Below are 23,880 nucleotides of genomic sequence, written 5' to 3' on the forward strand. Positions count from 1 at the left end.
AAAAAAAAATTAGGAATTGGATTTTTTCTATGTCTAATATTGATTGTTTTCAATAATCTGTTGACCGTGGAAATACTTTTATGAGTCAGACATTTTTGTGCAGGGTATTTGACATTTCAACTTAATGGATGATAATTTATTTTGGATAAAATTTTATATTTGTGAGCAAGTTCTTACAATTCAGATTATTTAGAATCATTATCCTGTCTTATAGAGATAATTTGGAATGCATGAAACATTACTGTGATTTGAAAGTAACACTTTAAGTGTTAAGCATCAAATTAAATTTAACATTTTCTGTTCTGTGAAATTGTAAATATGATTTCTCTGAAACTCAAAAAGGTGTATTTTTAGATGTACTCCGCCCTTTAAAATGAACACAATAGGTGTAGTCCAATCCCATCAAGAGCTGTTAACAGATTGATGTCTTTTAGTCTTTGTGTTCAACCATAAGTCTGGTAAAGGTGGATCAATTTTAACTGAAAATAGCTAAGCTCTCCTGAGCAAACTGTATGAGGACAGATTATGGGTAGACATAAAATCTCCTTTAAAACCTGAAATTAAATGCAAGTTTTGGCACCTCGAGGTGTAAGGTAATGAAAAGAGAATGAGTTTTCCTTTAAGGTAGTTTGTAATTGAAGTCTCTGAACCTATTCATTTCTCTGTGCAGTCTTGTTGCTTTGTGTTTTAGCTGCCTACTTTGTTCCTATATAAAAAGAAAAAAAGAAATATCCCATGCAAGTGTTAAAAATTAAAATGGAGTATGAGAATGTGGTTTATGTTTCTTAAAATTAGATAAAGATAATTAATGGAAAAGTAGAAGGGTCATAATGAAGTTCAAACAAGCCAGGATCATTATCATGACTATAAAAAATATATACATATATATGTATATTTGTATATATATATATATACACACACATATAAAATGCATACTGTCCAAGTGGTACGGTAATTGGCTTATGACACTCCATGTAAATAGAGATGAGCCAAATTAGGATTTGGCTGTTGTGCTTCACAGCAGGACTTCATTTGTTATGTAATCAGTTGCATCTGTTGCAGTGAAAATTACTTTTTCATCAATTAAAGTAAATCCAAAGCCGCTACTAGAAATCTAACAATTTATTCATTCATTCATGTATTCAAAAAGCATGTAATGAGAACTTGGTAGGGGATAAATGCTATGAGTACAAGGGTGAACAAATACTGTTGGCCTTTTATATCCCCAGTTTCAATCAACCACAAATTGAAAATATTCAGGGAAAAAAACTTCCAGGAAGTTTCAAAAAGCAAAACTTGAATTTTCTGCACAAAAACAACTATTTACACACTATTTACATTGTAGTAGTTATTATACAATAGGCTGCAGTCCATGGGGTCGCTAAGGGTCAGACATGACTGAGCAACTTCACTTTCACTTTTCACTTTCATGCATTGGAGAAGGAAACGGCAACCCACTCCAGTGTTCTTGCCTGGAGAATCCTAGGGACGGGGGAGCCTGGTGGGCTACCGTCTATGGGGTCGAACAGAGTCTAACACGACTGAGACTGAAGCAACTTAACAGCAGCAGCAGAGTTGTTTTAAAGGGTTCAAGAGGATGTGTGTGGGTTATACACAAATACTAATCCACTTTATACAAGACACTTGAGCATTCTCAGATCTTGGTATCCTCAGGGGTCCAAACAATCTCCCATGGATTCTGACAGAAAATTGTATTGCATCAGCTTTCAAGAAGCAAATTATATAGTGGAAAATAAAGGTAACTGTGTGTGCAACTTTAATTCACTGTGAGAAAAAAGTAAATTCAGGAATCTATGGACTTTAATCCATAGCTAGAGAATCCTTTCACTCAACCTAAGAATACACAGAAGAACTGTACAAAAAAGATCTTCATGACCCAGATAATCACGATGGTGTGATCACTCACCTAGAGCCAGACATCCTGGAATGTGAAGTCAAGTGGGCCTTAGAAAGCATCACTACGAACAAAGCTAGTGGAGGTGATAGAATTCCAGTTGAGCTATTCCAAATCCTGAAAGATGATGCTGTGAAAGTGCTGCACTCAATATGCCAGCATATTTGGAAAACTCAGCAGTGGCCACAGGACAGAAAAGGTCAGTTTTCATTCCAATCCCAAAGAAAGGCAATGCCAAAGAAAGCTCAAACTGCCGCACAATTGCACTCATCTCACACGCTATTAAAGTAATGCTTAAAATTCTCTAAGCCAGGCTTCAGCAATATGTGAATCATGAACTTCCTGATGTTCAAGGTGGTTTTAGAAAAGGCAGAGGAACCAGAGATCAAATTGGCAACATCCACTGGATCGTGGAAAAAGCAAGAGAATTCCAGAAAAACAACTATTTCTGCTTTACTGACTATGCCAAAGCCTTTGACTGCATGGATCACAATAAACTGTGGAAAATTATGAAAGAGATGGGAATACCAGATCACCTGACCTGCCTCTTGAGAAATTTGTATGCAGGTCAGGAAGCAACAGTTAGAACTGGACATGGCACAACAGATTGGTTCCAAATAGGAAGAGGAGTACGTCAAGGCTGTATATTGTCACCCTGTTTATTTAACTTATATGCAGAGTACATCATGAGAAACGCTGGGCTGAAGAAGCACAAGCTGGAATCAAGATTGCCACAAGAAATATCAATAACCTCAGATATGCAGATGACACCACCCTTATGGCAGAAAGTGAAGAGGAACTCAAAAGCCTCTTGGTGAAGGTGAAAGTGGAGAGCGAAAAAGTTGGCTTAAAGCTCAACATTCAGAAAACGAAGATCATGGCATCCGGTCCCACCACTTCATGGGAAATAGATGGGGAAACAGTGGAAACAGTGTCAGACTTTATTTTGGGGGGCTCCAAAATCACTGCAGATGGTGACTGCAGCCATGAAATTAAAAGACGCTTACTCCTTGGAAGGAAAGTTATGACCAACCTAGATAGCATATTCAAAAGCAGAGACATTACTTTGCCAACAAAGGTTCATCTAGTCAAGGCTATGGTTTTTCCTGTGGTCATGTATGGATGTGAGAGTTGGACTGTGAAGAAGGCTGAGCGCCAAAGAATTGATGCTTTTGAACTGTGGTGTTGAAGAAGACTCTTGAGAGTCCCTTGGACTGCAAGGAGATCCAACCAGTCCATTCTGAAGGCGATCAGCCCTGGGATTTCTTTGGAAGGAATGATGCTAAAGGTGAAACTCCAGTACTTTGGCCTCCTCATGCGAAGACTTGACTCATTGGAAAAGACTCTGATTCTGGGAGGGATTGGGGGCAGGAGGAGAAGGGGAAGACAGAGGATCAGATGGCTGGATGGCATCGCTGACTCGATGGACGTGAGTCTGAGTGAACTCCGGGAGTTGGTGATGGACAGGGAGGCCTGGCGTGCTGCGATTCATGGGGTCACAAAGAGTCGGACACGACTCAGTGACTGATCTTACTTACTTATCTTACTTAGGCACATCAGACTATGATTTTCAGATGGAATGCTATCCAAGTGAATCCTGGAAATGCATTAGTGATTATTTCAGCAAAACTCTGTGTAGGGAAAAAAAGATACTCTGTACAAAAGGGAGAGAGTACATGAAGACCTGGAAAAGAAAGGCTGATGGTACTTTTAGTAGATTATAATAGTCTGGAGCTTAGGATGAGAGTAACACAGATGAGAAAAGAGGTAAGTCTGGATAAGTAAACAAAGGGCCAATGATGAAATGTCTGGAGAACAACACACATTTTAAAAAGAAGTGCCATTTGGATCAAGCTAAAAGGGAAAAAAAGGCTACTCAAAAGCCTAAAACTGTAAAAGAGACAAAGATTAGTGAGAACTGAGGTGATCATCTGTATGGGAATAAAGTCAATAAAATTACTGACTGAATCAGAGGTAAGGAAGGGAAAGTAAGAAACTGAGGTTGGTCTGTGGTATAAGAAGATGGTAAGAATGCAGGAAAAGGCATGCATGTGCTTGAGGTGAAAGCTCAATAATTCAGTTTTGAGGCAGGTAGAGAGCTAGATATGCAGTTAGCTAGCTAACTTATATGAAGAATACATCATGCAAAATTCCAGGCTGCATGAAGCACAAGCTGGAATCAAGATTGCCAGGAGAAATTTCAACAATCTCAGATACGCAGATGACACTACCCTTATGGCAGAAAGTGAAGAAGAACTAAAGAGCTTCTTGATGAAGGTGAAAGAGCTGGCTTAAAATTCAACCTTCAAAAAAGGAAGATCATGGATCCAGTCCCATCACTTCATGGCAAATAGATGGAGAAACAATGGAAACAGTGTCAGACTTTACTTTCTTGGGCTCCAAAATCACTATGGACAGTGACTGCAGCCATGAAATTAAAAGATGTTTGCTCCTTGAAAGAAAATCTATGACAAACCTAGACAGCATATTAAGAAGCAGAGACATCAATTTGCCAACAATAGTCCATCTAGTCAAAGATATGGTTTTTCCAGTAGTCGTGTATGGATGTGAGAGTTGGACCATAAAGAAAGCACCAAAGAACTGATGATTTCAAATTGTGGCATTGGAGAAGACTCTTGAGAGTCTGTTAGGCTACAAGAACAAACCAGTTAATCCTATAGGAAATCAACCCTGAATATTCATTGGAAGGACAGATGCTGAAGCTGAAGCTCCAATACTGTGGCCACTTAATGCGAAGAGCCGACTTACTGGAAAAGACCCTGATGCTGGGAAAGATTGAGCACAGGAGAAGAGGATGACAGAGGATGAGATGATTGGATGGCATCATCGATTTAATGGACATGAATTGAGCAAATTCCGGGAGACAGTGAAGAACAGGGAAGCCTCATGTGCTGCAGTGCATGAGGTCACAAAGAGTTGCACACCACTGATTGATGGAGCAACAATAATAAATTTCACTGATAAAGTAGAAGCAATCAGAAGAAAGTGTCCCTCACATGCTCCTACTGACTGTATGTGCACGCATACACTCTATTTTGCATCCACTGATATGTTATATATAAACAGTATGTGCATCTATTAAAGGCCAGTTGTGTGCACTGAATTCTATTACATCCTATCTTGACTGCTGAAAGAAATCACACTAGAAAATCCCTTCTCTCTCTCCATCAGCACCAACTGTTGTCTCTCTGTTAGATTATTCCCATAACTGTACAGAGATTCTTCTAACCTTAATAAGGCCACCTTGACCTACCATTTCTTCCACTAATTTTCCTTTATAGCAAGACTTCTTGAAAAGAGTTATGGATAGTCATCATGTTCAATTCCTCTTCTCCCCTCTACCCTTGAGCCTATTTCAAGTAGCCTTGCTTATACCACTCCACAAAAATAGCTCTCTTTCAAGTTAACAAAGAGCAGGTCACTCTACTAGACCTATCATCAGTGTTCAGCATGGTTAACCATTCTTTTTTCCTTTAAACATTTTGTTCATGTGATTCTAGGATATTACAATCTCTGTTTTTATTGCTATTTCATTGACTACTGCTTATTTCCTTTCCTAGTTCTTATTTGTCTCTTCAACCTAAACATCGGTATATGCTGCTTAAGACTCTGATGCTGGGAGGGATTGGGGGCAGGAGGAGAAGGGAAGGACAGAGGATGAGATGGCTGGATTGCATCACTGACTCGATGGACGTGAGTCTGAATGAACTCTGGGAGTTGGTGAAGGACAGGGAGGCCTGGCGTGCTGCAATTCATGGGGTCGAAAAGAGTTGGACACGACTGAGTGACTGATCTGATATATATATATATATATATATCCATCCATCCATTCAAACTAGCCCTTAAAAGCTATTTTTCACGAACATGGCCTCCCTCCCAGATGAATTCCACCTTTACTCTAGTCTCAATTACTTGGATCCAGACTCAAGTCTTTGATATTCCACTATTTTCCTACTCCCATTCTAACACCTACTTCTATGTCTTTACTCACTCTCCCTTTTTGGTTCTGCATCAACTTCTAAAAATTGACTGAGATCTATTCTAAAAGGCATCTCCCAAGAGAGTTCATATGGTAACCACTACTCAGGGTTCAGAATCTATCTTTACTTATCACTTCAATAGCTATTATTTAAGAACTAGAATATAGTGAGTGAAGTCGCTCAGTCATGTATGACTCTTTGTGACCCCATGGACTATAGCCTACCAGGCTCCTCTATCCATGGGATTTTCCAGGCAAGAACACTGGAGTGGGTTGTCCTTTTCTTCTCCAGGAGATCTTCCCAACCCAGGGATTGAACCTGGGTCTCCCACATTGTAGGCAGATGATTTATTGTCTGAGCCATCAGGGAAGTCCAGGTTGGGTCTAAATTCTGAGCCTGGGATTTCAAAGAGGCTTAGTGAAATAAATATACATGCTAAGTGACAATTTGATGGTGTCTGGACTGGATTCCTTCCACACGTAACTCCTTGCTTGCTTTTAGTAAACTCAATCATCATTTCTTCCAAATTCACTCTTTTCTCATTCAGCATTCATTGACTTTTTTGACATTTCTTCATTGACTATGTGTTAGGAACTAGGGATACAGCTACAAGTAAATCACAAGTGGTTCCTGATTTCATGGAATTTACAATCTCAGAATATTGGGAAAATGTTACACTTGGGTAAAGGTTTCCTCTATGGTTCAGTGGGTAAGGAATCTGCCTGCAATATAGGAGATGCTGGGGATGTGGGTTTGATCCCTGGGTCAGGAAGATCCCCTGGGGGAGGTCATGGCAACCCTCTCCAGTATTCTTGCCTGGAGAATCCCAAAGAATGAGGAGCCTGGAGGGCTACAGTCCAAAGGGCCCCAAAGTGTCGGACACAACTGAGTGACTAATCAGGCACACACACTTGGGTAAAGCATTAGTAGAGGAATGTTAAACAAACCAAGTTATCCTTAAAATACATAAAAACCAAGATAGAAAACTTATCAGCATCTTATAGTCATATATTACTGACATCATGATTGCGTTCCTGGGAACAAAATCTCTTCTCCTGGCTGTGATGTGTACATCTGCCTCCTCTATTTTCGCCACTCATTTTATTGATTGAGAATTTTGGATCTGTCAGTAAACCGATCTGTAATACATGCTCCAAAGTAAGATGGACTTATTTAACCTGGAGTGTACCTCATAGCAGCTCTAAGGCTTTGGGCAAGACATGAATAGGTCTGTGCCCTAATTTCTTTGTTGTTAGAATGGGAATAAAAATAAGACTTCCCTCATATGTTGTGGTAGAGACTAAATAAATCGATTCATATAAAGCACTCAGAACTTTAGAACTACTTCATCTGTCTCATAATAAGAACTTGATAAATTATAACTATATATAATCTGCACTTTAGTTAACACCCTGTACTATTATTCTCCAGTGTTTTCCAGTTTTCTCTATTGTTTTCCAGTTTTATTGAGATATAATTGACACACTGCACTGTATAAATTTCAGGTGTACAACACAATGCTTTGACTTATATCATGAAATGATCACCACAATAGGTTTAGAGGATACCCATCATCCCATATACATACAATATCAAATAAACAGAAAAAAAAACTTCTCCTTGTGATGAGAACTCTTAGGATTTACTTTCTTAACAACTTTCATTTTTAATATTTGCACGTGTTAAGTCACTTCAGTCCTGTCCTACTCTTTCTGACCCTATGGACTGTGGCTTGCCAGGTTCCTCTGTCCATGGAATTCTCCAGGCAAGAATACTGGAGTGGGTTGCCATGCCCTCCTCCAGGGGATCTTCCCAACCCAGGGATCAAACCCACATCTCTTCTGTCTCCTACATTGGTAGGCATTTTCTTTACCAGTAGCCCACCTTGGAAGTATATTTTATCCTTAGTGCTTAATTTTATAACCAGAAGTTTGTACATTGTGATCATCTTTATTCAATTTCTCCTCCCCCAATCCGCCATCTTTGGTAACCACAAATGTCCTTTTCTATGAGTCTATTTGTTTGGTTGGCTTGTTTTGAAGTATATATCACACCTTCTTCATCCATTCATCTCTTGATGGGTACTTAAGTAGTTTCCATATCTTGGCTACTGTAAATAATGCTTCAGTAAACAGAAGGGTTGTATGTGTCTTTTCAAGTTAGTGTTTCATAGTGGCTGCGCCAATCTACATTCCCAGCTGGTGGACATAATTGAATATTGGGCTTACTCCTTCCAAATTTGATTGGGTTACAAAGTTAAACTATAAATCCTACATTTTAATACTTATTTTACTCTGGAGAACTAAAAGAGTGAAAATTCAAGGGGAAGAATTAGGCTTCTATTATCCTCACAGGTGTATTCCCATGAGTAAGTTTCTAAAAAAAAGATTTTTGCTACTGATGGAAACCATAGATCTACAGAAAATTCAATGCCTATATATTCTCGTGTTTCTATTGGCTAAAGCAATACTTCAGAGAAGGCAATGGCACCCTACTCCAGTACTCTTGCCTGGAAAAACCCCATGGATACAGGAGTCTGGTAGGCTGCAGTCCATGAGGTCGCTAAGAGTCGGACACGACTGAGCAACTTCACTTTCACGTTTCACTTTCATGCATTGGAGAAGGAAATGGCAACCCACTCCAGTGTTTTCGCCTGGAGAATCCCAGGGACGGGGAAGCCTGGTGGGAGGCCGTCTATGGGGTCGCACAGAAGCGGATACAACTGAAGCGACTTAGCAGAAGCAAAGCAAGACTTAGCTGTCTTTACTCCATATTCCTGTCCAGGGTTGGGAAAGAAAAGTGACTTTTAATTTCTTTCCAGAGAAATTTTCATCAGTTGCTCAAACTTTTAATAATATCTAGGCTGACAGTGTGAGCAGAATCTAGGTATATGTTAATAATTTTTCCTCTATTTTCCTACTCCTCATAGATAAGACCTTAGGGAATGTGCATTACAGTTTTTTCTAAAGTGATCTAGAGATTTTGTGATAAAACTCAATTAACCTGGTGCTCTCACACCATGAAATTCCAGCTGGAGGTTGGGTAGGAATAAATATTAATGCCTTCATTAAATATTTCCTAATCAAATGACCCTGGGACAACTGAACTTACATTATTTAATAAAACTGTAGTCTATTAAGCCAGAATGACGTTGCCACCAATTCAGTCTTGCAACTAGTAGCATTGTTTTTTCATTACTTAGTAGGTCAAGTTAGAGACATAATAAAAATACTGAATGCATATAATATTCAAGAAATAATGGGTTAGAATTAGTAGAACTAGAATTTTGGCAGTATTTATGAATAAAGATTAAAATGTCAATCTGATAAAGGATACATTTTAAAATATCTAATCTAGTCCCATATTTTAAGTTTCCTGAATATTGTGATACTTTTTTATTTAATTTTATTTTTTAACTTTACAATATTGTATTGGTTCTGCCATACATCAAAATGATTCCGCCACAGGTATACACGTGTTACCCATCCTGAACCCTCCTCCCTCCTCCCTCCCCATACCATCCCTCTGGGTCGTCCCAGTGCACCAGCCCCAAGCACCAAGTATTGTGCATCGAACCTGGACTGGTGATTCGTTTCATAGTAGACTTCAGAATTCTATCTCAATTACTAGGTGTGAAAAACATATGAACTAGGAAATTACAATATTAGTGATAAAACTAGAGCATCATTATTGGATTCTGTATTTAAATCTTTTCTGTCCAGTATTCATACAGTGCTATTAATTTTTTACAGGCAATTAAAGGTAAGCAGGACTTTCCTGATAACTCAGTGGGTAAAGAATCTGCTTGTAATGCAGGAGATGCAGGAGATATGGGTTTGATCCCTGAGTCACAAAGATCCTCTAGAGGAGGAAAATGGCAACCTACTCCAGGATTGTTGCCTGAAAAATCCCACGGACAGAAAAGACTGGCGGGTTACAGTCTAAAGGATCACACAGAGTTAGACACAACTAAGCAACTAAGTATGCAAAGGTAAGCAACAACAAAAATATATAAAACGACAGGTCTTTACATAAATTCATTTGTTACCTATCGCTATAGCTTGATTTTAAATATTTATCTGAGCTCTTCTATAAAAATACATATAAACTATAGCGGTAAATGATATGAGGTGCTCTGAAAAATATTAATGCTTAATCAGTGGTTCATAAGTCAGAGGAGCAGAGCGGAGCACTGAGTACTCATGACACAGTGCATGAAAATGCAAAAGTCATACAGCATCCAAACCCACAGGGTGACTCAATTTGGCATCAGAGTCAGCATAAAGGAATTGATATCTGACCTTTTTCAGGGTAATTGTTAAGGCTGTACTCTCTCCGAAGAGAATTAATGTTAAGTGTGCAACTTTAGCCTGCTACTGTTTTATGAGGCTTGCAAGGATGGATGTAAGATCTCAGTGAAGCTGGTCATGTGAAGCATATTTAGAAGTGGTTAACAATTTATAAATAATGTGCATCGTTTCCATTTGGTTGTCTGCATCTATGGCAGAGGAGAATTTGAAAGAACCTGAGCCACAAGGCTCAGCATTTTCCTCAAGAAGTGTATTATGTGTAAACTTTACAGTGTTTTAGCTGCAGGAGCAAGAGAGAATGTGCAGAGGATGAAATTCACCATTTTTAAAGCACCAAAGTCAGGTGTTGAAACTGAAATACTTCAAAGATATAAGAACAAAATTTAACACAGCATTTCTAGTGTACTCTGCATGAGATAGAAAAACAGATACTTACAGGCTACTTAATTATATTCACTACATTTTTTTAGGTATCCTGTGTTTGTTTGTATTTGAAATCATAATGATTTAAGATTTGAAGACCTTTATCTTCTTTTCTAAATATTAATGCTCAGCTATATACACAGCTCATGCAAGTAATTACACTTTATTCTATTATATATGTTTTTATTGCAGAGAAAGAGAGAAGGTCTTACAGTTTTCCTGTTTTGTATTTTTTTTTCACTATTCTCAAAAGTTTTTAAAAATCTATGGTATTTAGATGATATCTCTTTAAATTACCAAAAGCAAACGTGCAATTGCATTGATTTTTTTTTTCATAATAAGAATACTATTTTCTAATTACTGAGGAAATTAGTAAGGGCAGGAGGTAGTTATGAAATATAACCAAATTAATTTAGTGATTAAAGAATTCCCTCTTGCTTTGGATAAAGGTATCTATAAAATTTTAACTCTGTAATAATTATATTAGCTTCTTCCTATTCTCTATGTGTTTTAGATAGGTCAGATAGTATTTAATAATAAATCTAACAAAGCTGAAGTTGTTAGCAATAAATAAAACAATTTAAAAAAATTAATGAACTAAATGCCTTTCTTCACACTTTTAGAAAGTATTCTATGGGATATTTATGTTATCTTTATATGTTGTTGTTATTCACTCCCTCAGTCATGTGCAACTCTTTGGAACCCCATGTATTGCAGCGCAACAGGCTTCTCTGTCCTTCACCATCTCTGTGAGCTTTCTTAAACTCATGTCCATTGAGGTGGTGATACCATCCAACCACCTCATCCTCTGTTGTCCCCTTTTCCTCCCACCTTCAATCTTTCCCAGCAGCAGAGACTTTTCTAATGAGTCAGCTCTTTGCATCAGGTGGCCAAAGTATTGGAGCTGCAGCTTCAGCATCAGTTCTCCAAAGAATATTCAGGATTGATTTCCTTTAGGATTGACCAGTGATCTCTTTGCAGTACAAGGGACCCTCAGGAGTCTTCTCCAACACCACAGTTCAAAAGCATCAATTCGGCACTCAGCTATCTTTACAGTCCAACTCTCACATCCATATGTGACTACTGGAAAAAACATAGCTTTGACAAAACAGAACTTTGTCAGCAAAGTAATGACTCTGCCTTTTAATATGTTTTTTGGGTTTTTCAGAGTTTTACTTTCAAGGAGAAACTGTCTTTTATTTCAAGGCTGCAGTCACCATCTGCAGTGATTCTGGAGCCCAAGAAAATGACGTCTGTCATTGTTTCCACTGTTTCTCCATATATGTGCCATGAAGTGATGGGACAGATGCCATGAACTCAGTCTACTGAATGTTGATTTTTAAGCCAGCTTTTTCACTCTCCTCTTTCACTTTCATCAAGAGGCTCTTTAGTTCTTCTTCACTTTCTGCCATAAGGGTGGTGTCATCTGACTATCTGAGGTTATTGATATTTCTCTTGGTAATCTTGACTTTAGCTTGTGCTTCATCCAGCCTGGCATTTTGCATGACATACTCTGCATAGAAGTTAAACAAGGAGGGTGACAATATATAGACTTGACCAATCCTTTTCCAGTTTGGAACGAGTCTGTTGTTCCATGTCCAGTTCTAACTGTTGCTTCTTGACCTGCATACAGATTTGTCAGGAGGCAAGTTAGATGGTCTGGTTCAGTTCAGTCAGTTCAGTTCAGTCGTTCAGTCATGTCCGACTCTTTGTGACGCCGTGAATTGCAGCACGCCAGGCCTCCCTGTCCATCACCAACTCCTGGGGTCTACTCAAACTCATTCATCCTCTGTCATCCCTTTCTCCTCTTGCCCCCAATCCCTCCCAGACTCAGGGTCTTTTCCAATGAGTCAATTCTTCCCATGAGGTGGCCAAAGTATTGGAGTTTCAGATTTAGCATCAGTCCTTCCCATGAACACCCAGGACTGATCTCCTTTAGAACTGCCTGGTTGAATGTCCTGCAGTGCAAGGGACTCTCAAGAGTCTTGTCCAACACCACAGTTCAAAAGCATCAATTCTTTGGCACTCAGCTTTCTTCACCGTCCAACTCTCACATCCATGCATGACCACTGGAAAAACCATAGCCTTGACTAGATGGACCTTTGTTGGCAAAGTAATGTCTCTGCTTTTGAATATGCTATCTAGGTTGGTTGTAACTTTCCTTCCAAGGAGTAAGCATCTTTTAATTTCATGGCTGCAGTCACCATCTGCAGTGATTTTGGAGCCCCCCAAAATAAAGTCTGACACTGTTTCCACTGTTTCCCCATCTATTTCCCATGAAGTGATGGGACCAGATGCCATGATCTTAGTTTTCTGAATGTTGAGCTTTAAGCCAACTTTTTCACTCTCCTCTTTCACTTTCATCAAGAGGCTTTTTAGTTCCTCTTCACTTTCTGCCATAAGGGTGGTGTCATCTGAGGTTATTGATATTTCTCCCGGCAATCTTGATTCCAGTCTGTGCTTCTTCAGCCCAGCATTTCTCATGATGTACTCTGCATATAAGTTAAATAAGCAGGGTGACAATATACAGCCTTGACGAACTCCTTTTCCTATTTGGAACTAGTCTGTTTTTCCATGTCCAGCTCTAACTGTTGCTTCCTGACCTGCATATAGGTTTCTCAAGAGGAAGATCAGGTGGTCTGGTATTCCCATCTCTTTCAAGAATTTTCCACAGTTTATTGTGATCAACACAGTCAAAGGTTTGGCATGTCAATAAAGCAGAAACGGATGTTTTTCTCGAACTCTCTTGCTTTTTCCATGATCCAGCAGATGTTGGCAATTTAATCTCTAGTTCCTTTGCTTTTTCTAAAATCACCTTGAATATCTGGAAGTTCATGATTCATGTATTGCTGAAGCCTGGCTTGGAGAATTGTGAGCATTACATTACTAGCGTGTGAGATGAGTGCCATTGTGAGATGAGTGCCATTGTAGTTTGAGCATTCTTTGGCATTGCCTTTCTTTGGGATTGGAATGAAAACTGACCTTTTCCAGTCCTGTGGCCACTGCTGAGTTGTCCAAGTTTGCTGGCATATTGAGGGCAGAACTCTTACAGCATCATCTTTCAGGATTTGAAATAGCTCAACTGGAATTCCATCACCTCCACTAGCTTTGTGCGTGGTGATGCTTTCTAAGGCCCACTTGACTTCACATTCCAGGATGTCTGGCTCTAGGTGAGTGATCACACCATCGTGATTATCTGGGTCATGAAGATCTTTTTTGTACAGTTCTTCTGTGTATTCTTGCCATCTCTTCTTAATATCTTCTGCTTCTGTTAGGTCCATACGATTTCTGTCCTTTATTGAGCCCATCTTTGCATGAAATGTTCCCTTGGTATCTCTAATTTTCTTGAAGAGACCTCTAGTCTTTCCCATTCTGTTGTTTTCCTCCATTTCTTTGCATTTATCACTGAGGAAGGCTTTCTTATCTCTCCTTGCTATTCTTTGGAACTCTTTATTCAGATGCTTATATATTTCCTTTTCTCCTTTGCTTTTCGCTTCTCTTCACAGTTGTTTGTAAGGCCTCCTCAGACAGCCATTTTGATTTTTTGCATTTCTTTTCCTTGGGCATGGTCTTGATCTCTGCCTCCTGTACAATGTCACGAACTTCCGTCCATAGTTCTTCAGGCACTCTATCAGATCTAATCCCTTGAATCTATTTGTCATTTTCACCGTATAATCGTAAGGGATTTGATTCAGGTTATACCTGAATGACCTAGTAGTTTTCCCTACTTTCTTCAATTAAGTTTGAATTTGACAATAAGGAGCTCATGATTGGAGCCCCAGTCAGCTCCCAGTCTTGTTTTTGCTGACTATGTAGAACTTCTCTATCTTTGACTGCAAAGAATATAATCAATCTGATTTTGATATTGACCATCTGATGATGTCCATGTGTAGAGTCTTCTCTTGTGTTGTTGGAAGAGCATGTTAGAAAGATGCAGTTGATATCAATCAAAAAGGGCTTGGTTTTAAAAGTGGAACTTGAATTAAACTCCCATCATATCTTACAAAAAGAAAAATTTGGAAATTTGTTCATGACTTTTATTTTGCAACTTACAACATGAAAAACTTGCTGGGAAACCCTTCAAGGGGAATTAGCTATTAAAGTCCCCAAATGATCTTTATCATAAGGCAACTTTTCTTCCAAGGCAGTCTCGCAGCTTTGACCCTAATAACTGTATATTAGTGAGGTACATACTGGAATATTTGAAAACTGTACAACTAACAGTGATTTCTTCGAACAAGAACTCGAAAATTTCTCAATGACATTTTAGAAGGTTATGTGAATTCTCGTTTAACAAAAGAAACACCAGTAAATCACTTAAATTCACTCTGCTGCAGTGGTTGTTGTATTCTAGCCTTTACTGAGAGCTTATTTGGTCCATTTACTGACTTAAATAATAATAAAGACATTGAGCAGGCTAAAATGTTGCAGCTTGATTCAGAATGTCACTCTCACCTTCAGTATCTCCACATCTGCTTCATCTGTGTCACTTACTCAGTATCTGCTGCTGAGTCACTTCAGTCGTGTCCGACACTGTGTGACCCCATAGACGGCAGCCCACCAGGATGCCCTGTCCCTGGGATTCTCCAGGCAAGAACACTGGAGTGGGTTGCCATTTCCTTCTCCAATGCATGAAAGTGAAAAGTGAAAATGAAGTCGCTTAGTCGTGTCCAACCTTCAGCAACCCCATGGATTGCAGCCTTCCAGGCTCCTCCATCCATGGGATTTTCCAGGCAAGAGTACTGGAGTGGAGTGCCATTGCCTTCTCCGTACTCAATATCTAACAAACTGTATTTCCAGGAAGCAACTCTCAACTGTGGCACAGTTATTTCACAGGTGCTAACAGATCACAAACACTACTACTTTCCAACTTGAAAGTTTTACTTACATATGAATGAAGTTTCAAAGAAACAGGCATCTGGTTCCTTTATAAACCTGTGAGCGTTCCTTCCTTTTGGCATTGCAGTATTATTTATTCTTTTGGCATTGCCTTCTGGGTCAGAAGGGTCCTTCTCTTAATCATTTTTCTTACAGAATAATTTATGAGGATCAGAATCAAAGGAATAGTGGTATTTTAAGCTTCCCATGAAATCTAATTTTAAACTTTATTATAAAAGAAATACATCCTGACTATAGAATCAAAATAATCTCTGATCTTGCTACCCATAAGTAAGCATGAGTGCATGCTAAGTTGCTTCTGTTGTGTCCGACTCTTTGTGACCCTGTGGACTGTAGCCGCCAGGCTCTTCTGTCCATAGAACTCTCCAGCCAAGAATACTGGAGTGGGTAGCCAAGCCCTCCTCCAGGGGATCTTCCCAACTCTGGGGTAGAACCTGTTTCTCTCATGTCTCCTGCATTGGCAAGTGAGTTCTTTTTCACTGGCACCACCTGGGAGTCTCATATCCATAAGTATAACTTTTGCAAAAACAAACAGCCTCTGATGTTTTCTCATTTGAATTACAGACATACTAACAGAAACATATGCATATCTTTTGTTTTGCTGAAAGAACATGGGATCAGTTTATAGATGTGGTCTTCTAATTTTTATTTAATATTATGACTTTTTAATCCCACTACAAACGTTCTTCTAAAGAATTTTATTGAATACAAAACATTCCAATGATGTGTTTAATTTTATTTAACCATGTCCCTGTGATGAATTTATCTGTCATATACAGGTTTTCTTTGCTATTGGAAAGTAGAACATTCTTCTGAGAATTTTCATAAGCCCAAATGGCGTAAAGTGAAGACATAATTACCTTAGGACACATATTAAAATACTGGATACACAAAGCAAATTAAGATTAAAGCACAGATGTTCACAGACACAGTTAAAGCTTTGGTGGCCTGATGCTAAGATGTTGAGTGTAGTTCCCGGCAAGGAGCATGGGGTGTCATATTCAATGCTCTCGGTGTGCACCGCCTCTAGTAAATGCCAGTCTTGTTACACAATAAATGCTCAATGCTATTTTCTTTCTTTTTTTTCTTTTTTTTTTTTTTAGTTTTTCCACAAAAGCAAAACTCTTCCAATTTCTCTTGTATTAGTGAAAAGAAGTACTAATGCAAGTCTTTTGTAAAAGCAAAGTGATTGATGTAAAGTAAACTTTCTCAAAGCAAGGGATATCTGTATAACAATGCAGGAAGACCTGTGTACATAAATCTCTATGTGACTAATAATTTCCTTAGAAGAACATTGTAGAAGTGGAATTTCTGAATATGAAGATAGTTCTGGTTAGGATTTTTTTCTTGGAGCTTTGATTTAGTTATATTCCTGCTACCATCATAAGATAGCAGTGATTTTAGACATTTTTAATGGAATTTGTATTCCATTTTATTAGGTCATTGCAATATTGATTATTGTTTTAAATACAATAGTGGAAAATCCTATTTCATCATTGCTCGAACTTACATTTTGGTAAAACAAAAGTTATAAATCATATGATTCATTTTTCCATATGTATTTCTGCTATATACAATAGTTATTCTTTTTTCCTAATGAGTTATTATTTCTTTTTCATGATTCTTAAAAGCATTTTGTATACTATGGTCATTAATGATTCCATTTGCTAGAGTGTTCATTTTAACTTGGCGAGAGTGTGCTATAGAACTAAAATTGACAGTTTTATGTAGGCGAGTTTATTGATCATTTTCTTAATGGTTCTCCATCCTTTTCCTTCCTTCCTTCTTTCATTATTTCCTTTATTTCTTTTGCCTTTTTAATTTCTTTTTTTAACTTATGACCATTTTAAGAATTTAGCTGTAAAAATATTAGTATGATTGACCGTAAAAGCAACACATATATTGAATTTTCTGTGTGCTATTTTCAAATCTAATTTAATTTCATATTAGCCTAAGATGATGCAAATTTTATTATTTTTTCAGAAGAATAGGACAAAAATTTTTAATATTATTGTAAAGTTCCAAAATTTTTAGAATATCTAAGAGGTGGTATCAGTTTCATTTATTCTTATTTCAGGTACAAAATTGCCTAAGATGAGGAGTGGTTCATCTTGGGATGAGAAGGCCAGTGACTGTTTAATCCAAATTAATAAATCAGTCAGTTCAGTTGCTCAGTCGTGTCTGACTGTAACCCTGTTTTAATTTCATGACAATGCAAAAAATTCTAACTTTTGGGGTGACATTTTTCTTTCTCTTTTTCTTAATGACAGTTGGTCAGTGGCTAAGGCTCAGTGACATTTATCAGCTACCTAATTAAAATGTAGACCCTTTTATAATAATTGCAAATGTGACCTTCATTTGTGTGTTTTTGCTAGCTAGCATGTTTAGCCAAATGTCACAAAGAACCCTAATCCATTCCTTCCCATAATGTTTAATTATGTCATATTGAAAATGTTCATTCTTCAGTTACCATGGTTTATAAAATCACAGCTTCCCTGGGGAGTGGGGAGTTATACTAATGAGCAGTGATTGCAAGGCTGTGTCTACAAGCTGCCAAAACAACTACCTGAAAAGCAAAAATTCATTAAATTAACAAGTTGGTTTGCCTTCATGATTCCAAACAGTTGCTCTGATTCACTTTTCTCTATATAAATAAGCACTTCACAGACATGGTCTCAATTGTTTTGCTTTTCTGTCAGAACAGTCCAGATATCTCCTCTCACCTTTCAGATCTGTGTATCTTACTAATTGCACAGGTGAATTATCCTACTGAATGTTCCACAGATATTTGCAACTTTACCCAATCTCCATACTTTCCAAGTTCTACCTTCTCCATACCGATAAGCCGTGATCTAGTTAGCTCTTTTCTCCAAATGTCTCCCTGGATCCTTTCATTCCATGCTCCAGTTTCATGAAAGTCACGTTTCTAACGCAGAAATCTGATCATGTTACCTACCTGTCCAAGGCAAAGCAAATCTTTAAATCTTCAAGGCAAAGCAAACTTTTCTTCTGAGAGACAAAGTACTTCTTTCATACTTGCCTGAATTCATATCTTTTTGTTCCTGTCTTCCTTCTCTGAAATTTTAATCAATCATTAATGAATTACAGACAGTTTTCAGATAAATCTGGCCATACTTCCTTTACAGCCTTTGTACTTGCTATTTCTCTAATGCTTTTATGCGTTAATTATGAAGCAGTGAAAATTTTATAAAATGTAATTTTAGGAAGGTTCCATCTATATATAACTAATCACTGTTATTTATAGAACTAAAAGTTTATGAATCATTTTATCTTGGCTTATAAAATATCATTCCTATTCAAGGATAGAATCAAACACATGTTAATATATAAATTTAATTTTTATTAAATTAAAAAAATATTTCAGGACTCCCATATTATGAGATTTTATCTGTACTAAGTTGGATATGACTGAGTGACTGAACTGAACTGAAGTAAACATTGTAGAGTTGATGAAAAGAAATCTGTTCACTTGAAACTATTCTTTGCAAGTAGTTGAAAGTGAAAGTGAAAGTTGCTCATTTGTGTCTGAATCATTGTGACCCCATGTACTGTATAGTCCATGGAATTCTCCAGGCCAGAATACTGGAGGGGGTATCCTTTCCCTTCTCCAGGGGATCTTCCCAACCCAGGGGTTGAAACCAGGTCTCCTGCATTGCAGGTGGATTCTTAACCAACTGAGCCACAAGGTAAGCCCAAAAATAGTGGAGTGGGTAGCCTATCCCTTCTCTAGCAGATCTTCCTAATCCAGAAATCAAAAGGGGTCTCCTGCATTGCAGGTGGATTCTTTACCAACTGAACTATGAGGGAAGCCCTCGCAAGTAGTTATGAGGTAACAAATATAAAATTAAATCTATCACAATATCAAAGTGAATACTTTACTAAGACTTTTTTCCCTAAAAAAAAAAATGCATGTCAATATAATGCTAATGTTTGAGTGAACCTATAGAATTGGGATAATTGATTTGTTAGGTATAATTTTAGAGTTTAAAATGTGTTTTTGAAGAGCAGCAACAACTTAACTTTTTTTTGGTAAATTACACTAGTCCCAAAGTTCAGAGGTGAGAGTTGGACTATAAAGAAAGCTGAGTGTCCAAGAATAGATGCATTTGAACTATGGTGTTGGAAAAGACTTTTGAGAGTCTATTGGACTGCAAGGAGATCCAACCAGTCAATACTAAAGGAAATTGGTCCTGAATATTCATTGGAAGGACTGATGCTGAAGCTGAAACTTTGGCCACCTGATGCAAAGAACGGACTCATTGGTAAAGACCCTGATGCTGGGAAAGACTGAAGGCAGGAGGAGAAGTGGATGACAAGGGATGAGATAGTTAGATGGCATCACCGACTCAATGGACTTGACTTTGAGCAATCCTCTGGAAGTTGGTGATGGCAAGGACGCCTGGTGTGCTGTAGTCCATTCGGTCACAAATACTCGGACACAACTGAGAGACTGAGCTGAACTACTCACAAATATCACACTATTTCTTTGTAAAACTGCTGAGCCAAGTTTAGATTTTCAACGGAAGCAGTGATACTTTGTTAAGGAGACTAGACATTTGGTCAATTCATTTTTCTTTGCCCAATTTATTGAATATGATTTCCCTAGGATGTATTTACCATATTATAAACAATATTAAATTCTTAGCCACATTTAAGTCTGTTAATTACTCTTCTGATTTAATAAAGTGAAGTATATAGAAAAAAGATTAACAATCATTTGGTAAAAGTAGAACTCCGAGGACATTTTTTCACTCAAATGTTTTCTAAAGGATGCTGCCATTACATTTTCATGATAGAGATAAAGGAAAAAATTTTCAAAGCCCCAGCTCTTTCTGATCTCAAGTGAGGAAACATGTTACCTTGTGATTGAGGTACTAACATGATGAGACCTGATTGGTGGAAGACAATATATTTAAGAGGAAAAATGATTAAAATATGTAACAGTTCAACACTGAAGAAAATATCTTTCAAAATACAACACATGGTAAAATTATAAGAATTTCATCAAGTCTAGAAGAAATCATACAGTTTTTAGAAATAAAGTAAGTGATTATTTAATTTCCCATTAATTCTATAGTAAGTGTGTAACACAGTGGTCATAGCAAACACCCTCTTCCAACAACAGAAGAGAAGTCACTACACATGGACATTACACATTACCAGATGGTCAACACCAAAATCAGATTGATTATATTCTTTGCAGGCCAAAGATGGAGAAGCTCTCTACAGTCAGCAAAAACAGACCAGGAGTTGATGGTGGCTCAGATCATGAATTCCTTATTGTAAAATCCAGATTTAAATTGAAGAAAGTAGGGTAAAACACCTCACTATTCAAGTATGACCTAAATCAACTCCCTTATGATTATACATTGGAAGTGACAAATAGAGTCAAGGGACTAGATCTGAGAGACAGAGTGCCTGAGGAACAATGGATGGAGGTTCATAACATTGTACAGGAGGCAGTGTTCAAAACCATCTCCAAGAAAAAGAAATGCAAAAAGGCAAACTGGTATTCTGAGTAGGCCTTACAAATAGCTGAGAAAAGAAGAGAAGCTAGAGGCAAAAGAGAAAAGGAAAGATTACCCATTTGAATGCAGAGTTCCAAAGAATAGTAAGGAGAGATAAGAAAGCCTTCATCAGTGATCAATGCAAAGAAATAGAGGAAACAACAGAATGACAAAGACTAAAGATCTCTTCAAGAAAATCAGAGATACCAAGGGAAGATTTCATGCAAAGATGGGCACAATAAAGAATAGAAATGGTATGGACCTAACAGAAGCAGAAGATATTAAGGCGAGGTGACAGGAATACACAGAACAACTATAAAAAATGATCATCATGACCCAGATAACCACGATGGTGTGATCACTCACCTAGAGCCACACATCCTGGAATGAGAAGTCAAGGGGGCTTTAGGAAGCATCACTACAAACAAAGCTAGTGGAGGTGGTGGAATTCCAGATGGGCTATTTCAAATCCTGAAAGTTGATGCTGTGAAAGTGCTGCACTCAATATGCCAGCAAATTTTGAAAACTCAGAAATGGCCACAGGACTTAAAAAGGTCAGTTTTCATTCCAATCCCAAAGAAAGGAAATGCCAAAGAATGTTCAAACTACTGCACAACTGCAGTCATCTCACATGCTAGCAAGGTAATGCTCAAAATTCTCCAAGTCAGACTTCAATAGCATGTGAATCGTGAACTTTCAGGTGTTCAATCTGGATATATAAAAGGCAAAGGATTGCTTCCATGTCCTGGCTATTATAAACAGTGCTGCGATGAACATTGGGGTACACGTGTCTCTTTCCCTTCTAGTTTCCTCAGTGTGTATGCCCAGCAGTGGGATTGCTGGATCATAAGGCAGTTCTATTTCCAGTTTTTTAAGGAATCTCCACACTGTTCTCCATAGTGGCTGTACTAGTTTGCATTCCCACCAACAGTGTAAGAGGGTTCCCTTTTCTCCACACCCTCTCCAGCATTTATTATTTGTAGACTTTTGGATCAGAGCCATTCTGACTGGTGTGAAATGGTACCTCATAGTGGTTTTGATTTGCATTTCTCTGATAATGAGTGATGTTGAGCACATATACACAATGGAGTATTACTCAGCCATTAAAAAGAATACATTTGAATCAATTCTAATGAGGTGGATGAAACTGGAGCCTATTATACAGAGTGAAGTAAGCCAGAAGGAAAAACACCAATACAGTATACTAACGCATATATATGGAATTTAGAAAGATGGTAACAATAACCCAGTGTACGAGACAGCAAAAGAGACACTGATGTATAGAACAGTCTTATGGACTCTGTGGGAGAGGGAGAGGGTGGGAAGATTTGGGAGAATGACATTTAAACATGTAAAATATCATGTAGGAAACGAGCTGCCAGTCCAGGTTCGATGCGCGATGCTGGATGCTTGGGGCTGGTGCACTGGGACGACCCAGAGGGGTGGTGTGGGGAGGGAAGGGGGAAGAGGGTTCAGGATGGGGAGCACATGTGTGCCTGTGGTGGATTCATTTTGATGTTTGGCAAAATAATGCAATTATGTAAAGTTATAAAATAAAATAAAATTCAAAAAAATAAAATAAAATGCAAACATGCCCCCCCAAAAAAAATAAAATAAAAAAGGCAAAGGAACTGGAGATCAAATTACCAACATCCATTGTATCATAGAAAAGCAAGAGAATTCCAGAAAAGCATCTACTTCTGTTTTACTGATTACACCAAAGCCTTTGGCTGCATGGATCAGAAGAAACTGTGGAAACTTCTTAAAGAGATGGGAATATCAGACCACCTTACTTGCCTCCTGAGAAATCTGCATGCAGGTCAAGAAGCAACAGCCAGCACCAGACATGGAACAACAGACTGGTTCAAAATTGGGAAAGGAATATGTCAAGGCTGTATATTGTCACCCTGCCTATTTAACTTACATGCAGAGTACATCATGAGAAGCGCTGAGCTGGATGAAGCACAAGCTGGAGTCAAGATTGCCAGGAGAAATATCAATAACCTCAGATATGCAGATGACACCACCCTTATGGCAGAAAGTGAGGAGGAACTGAAGAGCCTCTTGATGAAAGCGAAAGAGGAGAGTGAAAATGCTGGCTTAAAACTCAACATCAAAAAACTAATATTATGGCATCTGGTCCTATCACTTCATGGCAAATAGATGGGGAAACAATGGAAACAGTGACAGACTTTATTTTGGGGTCTCCCAAATCACTGCAGATGATGGTTGAAGCCATGAAATTAAAAGATGCTTGCTCCTTTGAAGAAAAGCTATGACAAACATAGACAGCATATTAAAAAGCAGAGACATTACTTTGCCAACAAGGGTCCATCTAGTCAAAGCTATGTTTTTTCCAGGAGTCATGTATGGATGTGAGACTTGGACTATAAAGATAGCTGAGCATCAAAGAATTGATGCTTTTGAACTGTGTTGTTGGAGAAGACTCTTCAGAGTCCCTTGGACAGCAAGGAGATCCAGGCAGTCAATAAAGGAGATCAGTCCTGAATATTCAGTGGAAGGACTGATGCTGACGCTGAAACTCCAATACTTTGGCCACCTGATGTGAAGAGCCTACTCCTTAGAAAAGACCCTGATGCTGGGAAAGTTTGAAGGCAGGAGGAGAAGGGGAAAACAGAGGATGAGATGGTTGGATGCATCACCAACTTAATGGACATGAATTTGAGCAAATTAAGTGAGATGGTGAAGAACAGGGGAGCCTGGCATGCTGCAGTCCACGGGGTCGCAAAGAGTCAGGCGTGACTGACTAAACAACAACAATAAATTTGGCCAACAGGTAGTTA

The 23,880-nt window shown here is 38.3% G+C and overlaps 1 protein-coding gene across 1 annotated transcript in view; it reads right to left on the reverse strand.

Annotated features, from left to right (window-relative positions):
- The window catches only part of CNTN5 (contactin 5), a 1,678,169-nt gene that overhangs the window by 655,765 nt on the left and 998,524 nt on the right, over window positions 1-23,880 (reverse strand). The window lies entirely within an intron of this gene.

This window comes from Bos grunniens, chromosome 15 (genome assembly GCF_055505025.1).
Source record: "Bos grunniens cultivar Pamir isolate PY7600 chromosome 15, Bosgru_T2T1.0, whole genome shotgun sequence".
NCBI classification, from domain to species: Eukaryota; Metazoa; Chordata; class Mammalia; order Artiodactyla; family Bovidae; genus Bos; species Bos grunniens.